This window comes from Crinia signifera, chromosome 2, assembly GCF_055691185.1.
Source record: "Crinia signifera chromosome 2, ASM5569118v1, whole genome shotgun sequence".
Classification (NCBI taxonomy): domain Eukaryota; kingdom Metazoa; phylum Chordata; class Amphibia; order Anura; family Myobatrachidae; genus Crinia; species Crinia signifera.
Window position 1 is genome coordinate 25,816,978 of NC_139218.1, and position 10,373 is coordinate 25,827,350.

A 10,373-nucleotide genomic window follows, 5' to 3' on the forward strand; every position below is an offset into this window, starting at 1 on the left:
AGGAACCAGTCCCGATATACCTCAGCCAGGAACCAGTCCTGATATACCTCAGCCAGGGACCAGTCCTGATATACCTCAGCCAGGGACCAGTCCCAATATACCTCAGCCAGGAACAAGTTCCGATATACCTCAGCCAGGAACCAGTCCCGATATACCTCAGCCAGGGACCAGTCCCGATATACCTCAGCCAGGGACCAGTCCCGATATACCTCAGCCAGGAACCAGTCCCGATATACCTCAGCCAGGAACCAGTCCCGATATACCTCAGCCAGGAACCAGTCCTGATATACCTCAGCCAGGGACCAGTCCCGATATACCTCAGCCAGGAACCAGTCCCGATATACCTCAGCCAGGAACCAGTCCCGATATACCTCAGGCAGGAACAAGTCCCGATATACCTCAGCCGTGGACCTGTTCCGATATACCTCAGCCAGAAACCAGTCCCGATATACCTCAGCCAGGAACCAGGAAAGATGGGACTATTATAACTTCATCTGGTAATAACTTGTAAACTTCAGGTACTTACAGGTCCTACTTCTTCCTGGATGTCGACTCGGATGAACTCAGAGGTAAGTACTATTTTTATTTACAGGTGAAAGCTTCTTCACAGAGAATCACAAGAGAGTTTAAAGGAATTTATTCCAACATTTCCAAGCAATAAATATAGGGTTTACAGATTATCAAGAGCTGTTTCGGAACACTAGCTATGCACAGTAACAAGTTTTCACATTAGTTAAGCAATACAATACACAAATTGTTTTATTAAACCGGAACATGTATTCCTTCTCTGCGACTCTCCTTCTGTCACGTTCCCCTCAATTAAACAAACATAACACCTTACCGTATTTACTGAAACAGAATTATGCAATTAATACAAATGCTTAGTGGCAATAACCGGGGTTCCTATGAACAGATGCTGCAATTACTTTAGATCAAGCTATTTAATTTACTGTATACGTTAAATAAGTATATCACGGATATTGCCACTCTATTATTGCGCAATAATACCTTAACTCTATCTATATCTACCACGGTATTGGTAATAAGATTAACAAGCGCTTGTTATCCCCTTTAGGTGATCACTCAATAATCCAAGTCCCACAAGTCTACCTGCAATAAGAATGCTGTTCTGTTCTTAAGTCGCTGGTGAGTAGGTGAATTGGGTTATAATCAATCAATTGTATCCCACTGCAGCATGTAGAAATTATAGGATTGTGGGTGTTCTGATGCGGAAGTCACAGGATTTCCTGCGGGGCGTCCCCTGGCTGGAGCCGGGTTTAGCCCAATACTACGCCTTTAGACAGTTACAATGTACTGCGGTCCTTACTCCCTGGCTGTTAGAGTAGCTGCGGTGCACTGCTTCCCTTTTATCCAATCTGACCACAATCTGACTAGAAAGATGCAGGCCTAAAACCGGTGCAGGTATCCTCCATACACATTAGTGCAGCTGTGGTCGCTATGGCTACCACTCCTAGCAGTGGACTCCCTGTTACCTCAATGGCTGTACTTATGCGGCACAATTTTGCGGGGTATCCTGTCTCTTCTTAGCCTCCCCAGGCCTGAAGGGCCGGGTTTCGCTATTACTAGTTCACAGGTTTAATTCAATTATGCCCGCAATTAACACTGCAACTCTCTGGTTGCGCCTGCTCTTGTAGCGTAGTGGGGAGTTAACCCCTGCAGCAGCGGGGTTAAATATAATAACAGGGTAGCCTCTCTGAGGATCGCTAGATGCTGAGATAATAATATGAAGGCTCCTGGCAATCCTGGTCAAATTAAGCACTAATTAATCTCTGTCCATCAATCTGCCTATTAGTGTTGGGAAAGGCTTTTCTTTCTAGCTGAGCTGATGTGGTGTCAGTTTCCCTGGTTAATTGCAGCCTGCTGGAGAGGTGTCACTTAGCTGGGGGATACTTTGTGCTCAATTTACCATAGTAGGCGGGCGCTGGGCTAGTGTCAGTAACTGGCATGGGAGGGACAGTGTGCGATAGATATAGGGCGATGACGCCACTCACCACACCTCTCTCCGTCTATCAGGCAGGGTCTGGTCAATCCCTCCCTCCGACACCGCCTCTTCGCCGCCCCGATGACGTTCAGCAATGGCGCCGCCTCTTCGGATGATGCGACTCTCACCCGCCGGGACTCCGCTTCTCCGCCTGTCAGTACACCGATCGTCAACCTGAGGGGGATATCGGCTGTCAGCCCCGGAGCTCCAGGTAAGTGAATTCCGTCCTTCAGCACCGCTCTCCGCTCTCTGTCGCGCTGCGCAGCTCTGCCTTCACTCTCCACTTTCCAGGGAACTGCGCCACAGGACCAACCGACGTCCTTATTATATATCGCGGCACGCGCTCACCCTGTTCCCCGCTCACAGCACGAGCGGCATAACTTTATTGCTCTGTGCCCTCTCAGTGTGTCCGTTCAGAGCTGACAGGAGGCTCGCGCTGGACGCGAGACCTCCGACTTTATTAGTCTCAAGTTCCACAGGCAGCACCTCGGGGACAAGACTTTCCCTGCACAATCCACCCACACAAGTCCTGTCCTCTCTTCCAGGTGTAGGGCAGGCTGCCTAGTGTAGTTCATAGGGGAGTCCCAATTGCCTTCTGTGAAGGCATTTTCAGTACATATGAATTCCCCAAAGGGGACAACATCTTTAAAAAGAACACAGCAGTACATGAACATTTCAATATCCTCCATGAGGACAAACCAGTGTGATTTTTCATGCTAAGTAATACTAGGTGGGGATTACATACTCCACCGCTGAAACTTGCTGGTCCTCCAGCACATACTTTAATAGAAGGCACACCATTGCTTAATGCACCATAAGTACCTATAAGGTTATGCAATTAATCATCGTATCGACGGGGTGGAACCCCTCTCGTGGTCCTGGTGGACCTTCTCAATCCAACAGGCTCGTCGGCTGTCCGGTCCCCCGCGCCCTCTATTTGATCCGCCTCGGGTCCGGAGGACAGGACAGCGGACTCACCCAGGGGATCAACAATTTCCCTACTGGGATGTACATAAGCGGTTTCAATTACAGGGTTTGGGTTAACATCAGGGGAATTAACAACCCGGCTTCCGTAGATGGGCCAGAACATCTGCAACATTTCCTGAAAGAATTGCTGGTCATCCATTTCCTTTGTCGAATTCGGGTTTTCACTTGTCCACTGGGCTTTTCTTTCATCAGTTTCGGATTGGTAACACCTCTTGAGTTGATTTCGATGGACGTTGGTAGCCGTAGTTGCACCTTCTTTGAGCACCTGATAGACATCGATGTCGTTTTTTAAAGTGTCTATCACTCGGTACGGGGTTTCCTCCCAGAAGGGATCCAACTTGCTATGACGCCGATTATCTCTTTTCCAGACCAAATCTCCCACGTGTAGCGGTTCGGCTTTAGCAGTTTCGTTATAACCTTGGGTCTGCCGATGTTGAGATCGTTTAGTCGACTGTTCCACAAGATTGTATGCGGCCTGTAACCTCTTCTGATGTTCTTGTACCCAGTCACTGGGGGGCAGTCTCTCTGGACTGAACTCAGAAGGGACATTTAGTTCGAGATCTGCGGGTAACCTCCCCTCTCTTCCGAAAAGCAAATAATACGGAGTGAAACCGGTGGTGCTGTGCTCCGTGTTGTTGTAGATAAATGTGATTTCGGGTAGCAGGACGGGCCAATTCTTTCTTTCGGGCTCAGGTATTGTCCTTAAGATGTTGATGAGAGAGCGATTCATTCTCTCGCAGGTCCCATTTCCCTGCGGGTGGTAGGCTGTAGTGCGTATTTTTGTACATCCATATAGCCGGCATAGCTCCTGGAAGAGTTTGGATTCAAATGCTGGTCCCTGATCTGTTAGGATCCTTTTGGGGTATCCATAGGGTCGCACAAACGCTCTCCATACAATTTCGGCCGTGGTACTGGCCGACAAGTTTTTAACGGGTAGGGCTACGGCATACTTGGAGAAGTGGTCGATTATAGTGATCGCATATTGGTACCCACTGGGACTAGGCTCAAGTTTCACATGGTCAATTGAGATGAGCTCCAAGGGTTGATGACTGAGAATGGGGTGTAAGGGAGCCTTTTGTGTCCCGGACGGGTGTTTTTTCCTTGCGCAGGTAGAACATCTCTGGCACCACTCTTCTACATCTCGCCTCATGCCCACCCAATAGAACCGTTGACGAATAATGGCTTCCATTTTGTCAGTGCTGAAATGTCCAGAGCCATCATGGTATGCTCGAAGAACTTCCTCTCGCTGTCGGCGAGGAATGAGGATCTGGGTCAGGGGCAGGTGAGTTTTAGGGTTAATGGTGGATCGGATTACAAGTCCCCTTCGGAGATGAATTTTATCTCGTTGTCTCCACAACTGGACTAACTCGGGTTCCACCCCTTGCCGTTCCTCTTTAGTCCAACCACGTCTAGAGGCCAACTGTAGTTGCAACTCCTGGAACACTGGGCTGTCTTGCTGTACCCGTTTCCATTTGGCCTCTGCATCGGCATCATCGAGGGTGATCTCGTTGCTAGTACAGATCAGTTGGGGCCGAGACCGTGGCTTATGTTCGTAGGCGAGCAGCGTATAGAAGGCCGGCATCTCCAGGTCCTCCCACACGTCCTCCTCCTTTTCCTCCAAGCTCGCCCCCAAAGGCATCCGCGATAGCGCGTCGGCATTGTTGTTACTTTTTCCACTCCGATATTTGATGGTAAAGTTATAGTTAGCCAGCCTCGAATACCACCGTTGCTCTAACGCTCCCAATTGTGCGGTGGAGAGGTGAGCGACGGGATTATTATCGGTATAGGCCACGAAGGGGGTGGAAAACAAATAGTTCTTAAATTTCTCCGTCACGGCCCACACCAATGCCAGTAACTCTAGTTTGAAAGCGCTGTAATTAGCGTCGTTTCTTTCTGTTTTTTTTAGGCTTCGGCTGGCACAGGCAATGATGCGCTCCTGGCCATGTTGTCGCTGGGACAGAACCGCTCCTAACCCCAAATAGCTTGCATCCGTGTACACGATAAAGGGCTGATTAAAGTCTGGATATGCCAACACGGGCGTGTTAGTCATGAGCTCCTTTAATGCTTCGAACGCCTTCTGTTGCTGCTCGGTCCACTGGATGGCCAGATGTTTACTGGTATGTTTCTTGTCGATTCCACGTAACAGTTCATGAATGGGGTTTACCACCTGAGCAAAGTTTTGTACGAACCGGCGGTAATACCCCACAAATCCGAGGAAGCTTCGTACCTCCCTCACATTGGTAGGCACGGGCCAGTTTCTGATAGCTTCAATCTTTTCTGGGTCAGGAACCACGCCAGCGGCACTAACGACATGCCCCAAATATTTGACACTTTCTTTTAACAGATGGCATTTTGCAGGTTTGACTTTCAATCCGTACTCGGCCAGGCGTTTGAAAACTTCGTCTAGGTGGGCTAAATGTTCATGATATGTTTCAGAAAAGATTATGATATCGTCCAGATAAAGTAATACCATATCAAAGTTTCTGTAGCCTAGACAATGTTCCATTGCTCTTTGGAATGTTCCGGGGGCATTGCATAACCCAAAGGGCATGCGATCGAACTCATAGAGTCCCATAGGCGTGGTGAATGCCGTTTTTTCTCTGTCCTCCTCAGCCATCTGGATCTGCCAGTATCCAGACGTGAGATCGAGTGTGGAAAAGTATGTGGCGGCTTTCAAGGCGGTAAGCGACTCTTCGATGCGCGGCAATGGGTAAGCGTCTTTGTGTGTTATTTGATTAAGTTTACGATAATCTATACAAAAACGCAGATTTCCATCTTTCTTTTTTACAATTACGATCGGTGCCGCCCACGGGCTGTGGCTCTCGTGCACCACCCCTGAGGCCTTCATCTCCTCCAATAACTTCCGAACGGGTTGGTACAGAGCGGGTGCAATGGGGCGATATCTCTCTTTAATGGGAGCAGCATCCCCGGTGGGTATATGATGTCGAACCGTTTCCACTTTCCCGAAGTCGGCGGAATGCTTGCTGAAAGTGGCTGCATTTTCCTTGATGACTCTCAGTATGCCTTCCTTGAGTTCCTCAGGGGTCCGTTCATCCCCTATATGAATTTCCTTCCACCACGGTTGTTCTGCTACTCTGGTGGCTGCGTCTTCTTCGGCCTGCATCAGGTTCAAGGTTACGGAGTCGTAGATGTCCGGAAAGTCAACCCAGGATAATTGGGCAAGGGTATAATTCCGATGAAGTCTTACGACGTAATCGTGGGGATTCAGAATCCGCACGGGGACTCGGCCATCTGTCACCGTCACCAGAGCCCTAGCGATGATGATATCCGTTCGACTGGGCACAGCACAGGGTTCCACAATAGCATCATAGGGTCTTCCCGAGGGACCACACCTGGCTTTGCCCCAAATAACAGTCTCGGAATTTGGCCTGAGAAGTATAGCTTTTGGATCGGTGGTCTTGACTTTTCCCACATTTCCTTCGGCATTCAAGAAGCTCCGCTGCGCCTGGAGGACTCTTTTGATCCTCCTATCCTGCCTCCATTCCCCTCCGTTCCTACTTATCCTGTTGTTTTTCGTTCGTCCACCCACCTATTTTTAGTATGTTAACTCTTATGAGTAGGGCCCTCCTTCCTCACGTACTCACCCTACCTCTTTACCTCACCTGTGCTCCTGTCCTGTTCTTCCCTTCCTCTACTTCATCTTCAGTCTCCTCGACAATTTTGACACCTACTTCTGAACTGATGCTGATTTTAGTTCTACCAGCTATACCCCTATTTATACTGTATTTTTCAACACACCCTGTACGTTACCTCGTAATTTTTTTGTTTGCTATGTACGGCGCTGCGGACACTTTGCGGCGCCTTATAAATAAACGTACTACTACTACTATCACTCTCTGTAGGGGTGGCTTTAATGGTTGTGGTACTTGTCGGACTCTAAAGGTTAAGGCTTCAATAAGGGCCTCTGGGCAATGCGCCAAAATGTTCATGCCGATGATGACGTCTGGGACGGTGGGATCGGCGACGTCCGTAATGATGAACCCCTGCTTGGAGAGGACGGCTGGTCCTACTTGAAATTCAAATTCACAGTAGCCAGTACATGTGATGTCAAGGCCATTCCCTGCCAACAGTCTCAGCCAGGTTGGAGGTGGTGGTTCAGGATGGTCTAGGCCCCAGAAATGTCTATACGTCTCACTCTGAATGGTGGATACCTGAGAGCCGGTATCGAGTGTAGCGGAAAACGGTATGCCCCCAATTTTGACTGATATGGTGGGGCAGGGTCCAATATACTGTTCACACCAGCCCTGGGGTTTGTGGCCTATTGAAGGGGTGGGCCCCGAGGGTCGGCCTCCATCCTCGGGGTTGGCACGTTTAAACTCTCCTCTTCCCTGCAAACCCTTTCGACGTGTCCCGCCCGGCCACATCTCCGACAGATCGGTCTGCCCTGCGAGTCGAACTGGTCAGAAGCTCGTCTTCCTTGGCCATTGCCCTGCCAGTCATTTCGGGGTCGTCTGGGCCCGGAGCGCCAATTACCCTCAGTTCTCCCTGAGGACCCTTTATTGGCCAGTCTCTGCATATCCCTCCTCATGTGGGCCATCTCAGAGGATAATTCTTCCAGCTGTCCTCGTAGATCAGGGGCGGGGACTTGCCCATACTGAGCAGCTGGGGGCATTCTTCTGGCACGCCCAGACGATTCTAGGTGCGCGCTCTCCTCGCCTGCAACCCTTTCCTGGTAGCCAGGGAGTTCGGGGAAGGACAAGTCTGCTCTTGGTATTGTTCCAATCAACTTGATGGCCTCTTCCTTGAAATCTAAGAAGGAGACTCCCACCTTCTGCAGTCGTAACAGTTTCAACTGAGATTTGATATTGCCACAATGAACTCCTTCAATGAGGCGGCTGATCAGCGTATTGTCCACGTCTACGATCTCTGTGCTACTGACGGCATTAATATCCTGGTAGGCCTCTAGTACACCTAAGGCGAAATCCCGTAAGCTCTCCGTGGGCTTTTGTCTTCTCGCGTAGAACCTGGACTTAAGTTCAGATAAGGGCGTGATCTCGAACGTGGTAGATAACCTCTTAAACACGTGCTCCGCGGTTTCTTTCTCGGTTTCTGGCCAAGACAACACTTCCCGTAAAGCCTCCCCTTTCAGTTGTCCCATCACAATCTCTACATGTTGTTGTGTTGTCAGTGTGTAAATTTTAAGTATGGATCTCATCTTGTTCCTAAAATCCGTGAATGTAGCAGTCTCCTTTCTTGGACTTTCTCCGGAATAGGTGGGTAACCAAGGGGTTCCAAAGTAATATGGCATGGTAACTGTACTTCCACCCGTGGCACCCCCTTGACCAAGCGCAGGGTCCGCCAGAGGGCCAGCCCCGACTGGGCCAGGCATAGGATCTGATGAGGAGCTAGCTACCACCGGTGGTTCCTGCTGTCCTTGGCTTCCTGCTGCCTTTTCTCTCTTTGTTTCTTCGTCCGCCATTTTCCCGGTCGGATCCTGTTCGTGACGCCAATTGTAAACTTCAGGTACTTACAGGTCCTACTTCTTCCTGGATGTCGACTCGGATGAACTCAGAGGTAAGTACTATTTTTATTTACAGGTGAAAGCTTCTTCACAGAGAATCACAAGAGAGTTTAAAGGAATTTATTCCAACATTTCCAAGCAATAAATATAGGGTTTACAGATTATCAAGAGCTGTTTCGGAACACTAGCTATGCACAGTAACAAGTTTTCACATTAGTTAAGCAATACAATACACAAATTGTTTTATTAAACCGGAACATGTATTCCTTCTCTGCGACTCTCCTTCTGTCACGTTCCCCTCAATTAAACAAACATAACACCTTACCGTATTTACTGAAACAGAATTATGCAATTAATACAAATGCTTAGTGGCAATAACCGGGGTTCCTATGAACAGATGCTGCAATTACTTTAGATCAAGCTATTTAATTTACTGTATACGTTAAATAAGTATATCACGGATATTGCCACTCTATTATTGCGCAATAATACCTTAACTCTATCTATATCTACCACGGTATTGGTAATAAGATTAACAAGCGCTTGTTATCCCCTTTAGGTGATCACTCAATAATCCAAGTCCCACAAGTCTACCTGCAATAAGAATGCTGTTCTGTTCTTAAGTCGCTGGTGAGTAGGTGAATTGGGTTATAATCAATCAATTGTATCCCACTGCAGCATGTAGAAATTATAGGATTGTGGGTGTTCTGATGCGGTAGTCACAGGATTTCCTGCGGGGCGTCCCCTGGCTGGAGCCGGGTTTAGCCCAATACTACGCCTTTAGACAGTTACAATGTACTGCGGTCCTTACTCCCTGGCTGTTAGAGTAGCTGCGGTGCACTGCTTCCCTTTTATCCAATCTGACCACAATCTGACTAGAAAGATGCAGGCCTAAAACCGGTGCAGGTATCCTCCATACACATTAGTGCAGCTGTGGTCGCTATGGCTACCACTCCTAGCAGTGGACTCCCTGTTACCTCAATGGCTGTACTTATGCGGCACAATTTTGCGGGGTATCCTGTCTCTTCTTAGCCTCCCCAGGCCTGAAGGGCCGGGTTTCGCTATTACTAGTTCACAGGTTTAATTCAATTATGCCCGCAATTAACACTGCAACTCTCTGGTTGCGCCTGCTCTTGTAGCGTAGTGGGGAGTTAACCCCTGCAGCAGCGGGGTTAAATATAATAACAGGGTAGCCTCTCTGAGGATCGCTAGATGCTGAGATAATAATATGAAGGCTCCTGGCAATCCTGGTCAAATTAAGCACTAATTAATCTCTGTCCATCAATCTGCCTATTAGTGTTGGGAAAGGCTTTTCTTTCTAGCTGAGCTGATGTGGTGTCAGTTTCCCTGGTTAATTGCAGCCTGCTGGAGAGGTGTCACTTAGCTGGGGGATACTTTGTGCTCAATTTACCATAGTAGGCGGGCGCTGGGCTAGTGTCAGTAACTGGCATGGGAGGGACAGTGTGCGATAGATATAGGGCGATGACGCCACTCACCACACCTCTCTCCGTCTATCAGGCAGGGTCTGGTCAATCCCTCCCTCCGACACCGCCTCTTCGCCGCCCCGATGACGTTCAGCAATGGCGCCGCCTCTTCGGATGATGCGACTCTCACCCGCCGGGACTCCGCTTCTCCGCCTGTCAGTACACCGATCGTCAACCTGAGGGGGATATCGGCTGTCAGCCCCGGAGCTCCAGGTAAGTGAATTCCGTCCTTCAGCACCGCTCTCCGCTCTCTGTCGCGCTGCGCAGCTCTGCCTTCACTCTCCACTTTCCAGGGAACTGCGCCACAGGACCAACCGACGTCCTTATTATATATCGCGGCACGCGCTCACCCTGTTCCCCGCTCACAGCACGAGCGGCATAACTTTATTGCTCTGTGCCCTCTCAGTGTGTCCGTTCA

General features: G+C 49.2%; 1 long non-coding RNA gene across 1 annotated transcript; it reads left to right on the forward strand.

Annotated features, from left to right (window-relative positions):
- Nucleotides 1–1,073: 1,073 nt before the first annotated feature.
- Nucleotides 1,074–10,163, forward strand: LOC146058700 (uncharacterized). The gene is made up of 4 exons (XR_014469905.1): nt 1,074–1,146; nt 2,035–2,213; nt 9,031–9,101; nt 9,990–10,163. It is a non-coding gene; the product is annotated as an uncharacterized LOC146058700 (long non-coding RNA).
- Nucleotides 10,164–10,373: the final 210 nt, after the last annotated feature.